General features: G+C 34.4%; 1 pseudogene; it reads right to left on the reverse strand.

Annotated features, from left to right (window-relative positions):
- Positions 1-3,091: 3,091 nt before the first annotated feature.
- LOC125577921 lies at positions 3,092-5,469 on the reverse strand (annotated as a pseudogene).
- Positions 5,470-6,755: the final 1,286 nt, after the last annotated feature.

Raw genomic sequence — 6,755 nt, forward strand, 5'->3', positions numbered from 1 at the left:
GCGAGTTTTCTTTTGTCAGTGAATAAACTTATATAAGAGATTGTGATCAAATTGTGTGATTTATTTTTATCAAAAAAAAATTGACCGTCTTAAAAAAATTAATGGCCGAACATAAAATAGAGACCTTTTTTAAAAAAAAAATCTCAGGTTTTTGTATTGCATTTCCTTAAACTGAAGCAAAAGAAATTTGTGGTATTCAAAGAAAAAAAAATTAAAAAAATGGGCCTTAATGTTAAACCAGGTTTTGTCAATGGAAAAATTGAGAATGGGGAAGCTTAAAATAAATTTTGGTGTCTTTTTGTATTTAAAATAGGTTTATCATGGATCATTTTGTTATAATTTCACTAACTAGTTAAAAAATTATCAAACTAAAATTGGTTTTTGTAGCTAATAAAATAAAACTAAAAACTTTTTTAGACCTATGGATCTATGGCAATTGCTTATGTCGCCGTAGCCTAGAACCGGGACTGGTGATTATTACAAGATTCAAATTCAAAGGTTATGTCTACATCGACTACGACTATTTTGTCACATCAGTCACATGATGTGACAAAAAACAGTAGGTTCAGTAACATCTTAACAACGTGACAATTAAACGACCCTTTTGCATAACTCTGTTAACTTGCGTAGTATAGTTAGAAGGGAAGTTGAAGAAATTAGTATTATTGTGTATATAAAAGAAAATACAGACCTAAGAACAGATTACAAGAAAATGAATGGAGTGGTTCTAAAATGCCCATCCCTTAGAAAAAAGCCAAAAAAACCACAATTAGGCTTCAAGATGGAAATGAATGTCAATTGTTTTTTTTGTCAATGAAGAATACCATGACATAGGAAACCTATGTTTCCAACCTGTGTCATGGTATTCTTTGGTTTAGGGTTTGGTAACATAGGTTGTAGTGTGTTTGTATTTTAGGATTAGATTTTGGAAGCTTAACTTTTTTTGAAAAGTTAAAATTTGACCTATATGTTTTTAGTTTTGTGTATAATAAACACTTTTAAAGTTGATTTTAAGTATGAAATGATTTAGTTAGTTATTTGAGTTTAGGGTTTTTAAACTAGTATATTTAAGTCTTGTGGAAAATAGTATATTTAGGGGTTAGAAGTCTTCTTGTATATATATGTTAGAATATATAGGAACCGAACCTTAAATTTTACCAAATTACATTAAACCTAACCTGATTGTTTACCAGAGATATAAATAGTATTTTTCATTTTTTTGTTGATAAAAGCAAGAAACTATAGCCGTTTGTTTCTCTTCGAAATCGCCAATTATAATTTTAACATATTTAAAATATTTGTTTAAAGTTATTTTTAATAAATATTCTTTTGAAAATATAGAAAAATAAATTTAGTTAAATACATTTATATTTAAATTTTGGTTTGTCAAAGTTAATATCATTTTATTCGTCAAAGCAAATCAATCAAACTTACACTTCTATACATATACGATCTAATGGAACCAAATCGTTTTAAGTTGTTTCTCTTAACACTGGGTATTCATTAGACTATGGGCCTGACTGGTTTAAACGCAGTGGTTGCGGTTGCGGTTGCGGGAGTTTGTGGATGCGGGCGGTTGCGGTTTCTAGCGGTTTTAAGAGATTTGTACGACTGGTACTGCGGTTAAAAATTGGTGCGTTTGCGGGTGACTTATGACTGGTTAACTACCAAATGCGGTAACAGTTAAATCATAAATTAACAATATTTACATTTAATATAATTATAAAAATATCAAAAATCATAAAATTACAATAAATATAAAATTTATATTTATAAAGTTATAATTTTAATTTTTGAAAATTTATTGAAATTATTTTTACTATAAAATTTTATAATATTAATTAAAATATAATAGATATATTTTAATATTTTCATAATTTCAATTTTACATTTTTTATTAAATATTTTTACTTTTGTATATATATTGTTTTAAAAAAAAGAAAAAAATTTTACTCTCCCGCAACCCCCCGCAACCGCAAACGCTAGCTGGAGCCAGCTTTTGAATTTATGAGATTCGAAGCGGTTTGAAACGGTTTAGAGCGATTTGAGTGATTGTTGCAAACCGCCGACAACCGCTACCAACCGCAAAAGTTGTGTTTGCGGGTGGTATCGGGAAAACCAGTCACCCCATATATAGGCAAAGAAAATTATATAAGAACATCAAATCCATTAAAAAAAAACTGATACTAGTCAAAGAGGAAGCAATACTCGAGAATAAAGAAAAGCAAGAGGATAAGGTTTCCACAAAGAGGATTCAATTCACGAGAAAGAGATTAGGATACCAGGGGCTACACTACGTTAGGTAAGGCCGTAAGGGTGGGCAGCTGCCAACCATGGACTTTTAAAATCAGTGTATTTGTGTACTAATTTTTACTAATGTCCCGGTTAATAATCGAAATTTATAAATATATTTAATAGTGTTGTATGTGTCTGCCCTAGATGAAAATTATTGCTTGATCCGCCACTGGGGATGCCGTGTCTAGAGACCACATGGTACTTGTGAGAAGGTGTCCACAAACCGTGACACATATACAATAGCCGGTGGAAGCCGCATTTGATTCTGCCTTGATCATGTCTTGCAACCTGCGTGGACCATTGCAGCGACATACGACTAGTAACAATGGTCACCAGTGACAGGTTCTGCTATTTCGATAGATACCTTGTCGCTTTCGGGATGTGTGAGCCCTAAGTGTAAACCCTTGTCTCTAGCATTTCCATTCAATCATAACAACAATCTCATTTCGGTTTAATATTTCATTTATTCAAAAGAAACATCTTACATTTTGTTTAATTTTAATAGAAAATCGAATAAAATAATTATGAAGTCTTCAATATTATACATTTAGTTCTACTCGCATCCACAAATTCTAACAACTGCTCATGCCCTTAGTCCTAAAACAAATGTCACAACGACCTAACTGAATACAATAAATCGGAAAACGGTAAAGAAGAAAGTACTGAAAACATTAACTCTTGCACCACGCTCAAGATCATAAATTCACCTTTTCTTGGATTCGAAACCAAATCTCCTTGTTAAAAAACATTAACCAATCCTTAGTCAAACAATTTGATTAAGGGATTACACCGAATATGTTTTCTGTTATTGATTATAGTTTTATATAGAAGAGTGAATTGGCTCAAAATACATAAAACATCTTATGTTTTATACATATGTGGCGGTATAAACCATAAACACTAACTACGTTAAGAGAAGTACAAAACGAATATATAAGCCCAAATTGTGAAGGACATAAGCCCAAGATATGTGTTACACAAGACGACTGGTGTGTGTAACACAATGATAGTCCACTCGAACCAAACTTTAACAAATTGAGAACGAGAACAAGCTTTCGATTACGATTCTAGTGTAGTAAAGTTGATCAAGGAACTGGGAACTAATTAAAAACAACTTGTCTGACTCATAAGAAGCCACGCTTCAAATTTTAGGTAAAACAAAGTGCTACAGACTTGCCTTAACTTTGTTAGAAGAAACATTATCTGATTTCTTCTAGTTTATTCTAATTTGATATTCTTGAGCTTCAGTTTTGAACCAGCATAGGTGGGATACTCTGTTCATGTCTGAAGAAATTATTTGGATCAACCTTTGTTTTAACCTTCACCAACCTTTCGAAATTTCCTTTGAAGTAACTAGCTCCCAAGACTTGAGCTTGGTTGATGGTCGACTTACAGCCCTTTTTGTTCTGTCCCAGGTCTAGATCACGGTAGTTGACGTAGGCTTGTCGTGGATTCGCCGAGACATAAGGAGTCATGAAACTGTAGATATCTCTGATCCATTTGATGTGCCTGCTTGCTATCATGTCACTGTCTGGCCAATTCGTTACGTAATGAATCTTGAATATGACTCCTTTCCTATGCGGAAACGGGATCTGTGATTCAGGGGTTTTCGCCATCATTCCTCCGTAAGGATTCCATATCATCATTGGATTATCTTCTTTAAGCAACTTCTTGAAGATCCCTTTAAGCCCTGACTCAGGAATAGGCTTCTTCACGAAGTCGGATTTGGCTTTGAAGTTGTTCTTTGGGAAAGCTGACTTCCCTTGAAGCAATACCTTGGTAGGAGTGCGGCTCGCGAATCCAGAGATGTAAACAATGGATTCAAGCCAGCTCATTTCGGTACAATCTTTCGGCATTAGACCTAGCTCCGGAAAGCTCTTGTTCATAACTTTCATCAACACACCTTTGTTGCCAAGAAACACAGTGTTATACGACGTCGTGGCGGTCTTGCTTCCGTTGTTTGCAGCTACGTTGAAGATCACTCGGATGAATAGCTCGTCGACAAGCTTGTCCGCGACCATTTGCCACTTTGAAAGAATCTTGTTTCCAGGGTCTTGTTGTAACGTTTTGGTGACGGTGAAGACGGTTACCGTGTTAGGAACAGGAACAAGCTTGATCTTCCATTCTAGAATTATCCTGAAACTGCCTCCAGCGCCTCCTCCAATGGCCCAAAACATATCCTCGCCCATCCCTTTTCGGTCTAGTATTTTACCGTTGGCGTCGACGATCTTTGTGTCTAGAACGTTATCTGCACCGAGACCATATTTCCTCATCATGGAACCGTATGCACCGCCGGTTATGTGCCCGACTATTCCTAAGCTGGAGCACAAACCGGCCGGAAAACTATGGACTCTGCTCTTCTCTGCAATCCTACAGGTAACAAAAAAAGTTTCTTGATCAAATATACAGTCAAAAGATAGATCCTAGCGTCACAATTCCATTTTTGTCTAAATTTCGGAATAAACTGCTCTTTAGATGCTATATTTTCTTAGTGATCCTTCTTAATAGTGAAAATTTATTTGTTGTCTTTCTATTTACCTGTAGTAAAGTTAACCAACTGTAGCACTAGCTTGAACCCAAGCACTATTGTCTTTAATATTAATGTTGACTTTTCTCTGCTTGGACAGGTCCAGCACTATAAAAGGTTTTTCGATCTCCGAGACATAAGACAAGCCTTCGTAGTCGTGACCGCCGCTTATGACGCGCACATGAGTTCCAAGTTTCTTGGAACAGATGATGGAAGCTTGGACGTGAGACTCGTGGAGCGGTTTGAATATGAATCCCGGTTTAGGCATGGACTTTGTCAAGTACCGGAGATTCTGAGCTGTGGACTGAAGGACTTCGCTGAACATGGAAACGTTTTTGGCAAGAGCGAAAAACGTACTTTCGAGTGGGAAAGAAACATGCGTGTTTTTATGGAGACAGTTTATGAATTGATCTTGGAGGGAAGCTGAAGAAGTTGTTGGTGTGATAGTGTAGAATGAGAAATATAAGGCGAAAATCAAAAGAAAAGAAAATGCAGGGGATGGTTTTGAAATTCCCATTTCTCTCTTTAAGGAAGCTCTGCTCTATTGTTTGATCCCAATCTGCAAAAATTTAGTCTATAACTATATGTACTAGATGCATTGCTCTCGCGCAAGCGCGGGGTTGTGGACATAGTTCTTGTTTCATCTCAATATTTGCTAAGGTTATTGTAGTTGTGAATTTTGCGTTTTGAATTGTTTTTCAAGTTTTTTTATTGTTATAGGGTTAGAGTTGTGATGATGAACTGTGTATACATTATTCTCCACTTATGAAGGACTAAACTGTGTTAGTAATGTGATTGATATAGTTCATGTTGTTGTTTGCTGTGTCACTGAAACTTATTGTTTGTTTGTCTTTTTAATTTGTTTCTTGTACTATTGAGAGTACATAAATTATATTAAAGTTGTTGAGAATACCTTTTGTTTTTGGATATTTTTTTCTCCAGTTTAGTTGTGTAAGTTGTGTGTATTAAGTAATAATTTTTATTATTCTTAATATGTTTGTTATATGTTTTTATTTTATTTTTAAACTTATTGCTCTTACTGGACCTTTAAAACAAATACATTAAGATTTATAGAAATAACTATAAAATGAGTGACAGTTCTGAGTATTTGGGTTTTAATGAGTTTTAAACGAATTTATGTATTTTTCATAAGAAGGCAATAGCTTTGGCCTGTTGACATTGGGCATGTAAGCTATTTTTATAAGACAAGAGGAGTGAGCAGGTGGAGCTGTTGTTACCGCCTTTGTGTATGTCGGGTTTGTCTCTTGTATCTCCAGTTGTGGCTGTGTTTGTTTATCTTTTATTTGATGGCTAATATGTAAACAAAAATCATTGTTAGTTGTATTTATCAGAGTTCATAACTTATTCTGCTTTTTTTTGTTTAGGTAATTTCACTGATCTTGGTTGTCGTTTTCGTCTTCTTCGTTGCAAAAGTAAGTTTGTAAATTGTTAAATAGCTGGCCATGTAGTTTGTATTTGTTTAGCTGACTCGATGTATGTGTCGTTACGAAACTCAGTTTGTAAATTGTTAAATAGCTGGCCGTGTAGTTTGTATTTATTTAGCTGACTCGATGTATGTGTCGTTGAGTTTTAGTTGAGGTGATTGGTTTGGTATATTTGTTTTGAAGTTTATTTTTAAGATTAGACAAAAAAGAGAGGTGATCATTAATGATTAGTCTTTTTTGGAATTCTAGTTTTTGGTGTTTTGATTGTTTGGGTTGTTGTGGTTTCTTTTAAGTTATAAAATAAAGGTCTGTGTAAAATTAGTTTGATAAGTAAGGGAGATAAATAGACGACCACAAAATTTGGGTAGAAAATATTTTTGATTATTGATGTTAGCACAATATAGATAATAATATAAAGAGAATTGTTTCTTACGGATCAATGAGAAGACGGATAACGACTCGAGTTGTTTCTTGGCTAAGGTCAGAGC

The sequence above is a fragment of the Brassica napus genome, chromosome A9 (genome assembly GCF_020379485.1).
Source record: "Brassica napus cultivar Da-Ae chromosome A9, Da-Ae, whole genome shotgun sequence".
In the NCBI taxonomy this organism is placed as follows: domain Eukaryota; kingdom Viridiplantae; phylum Streptophyta; class Magnoliopsida; order Brassicales; family Brassicaceae; genus Brassica; species Brassica napus.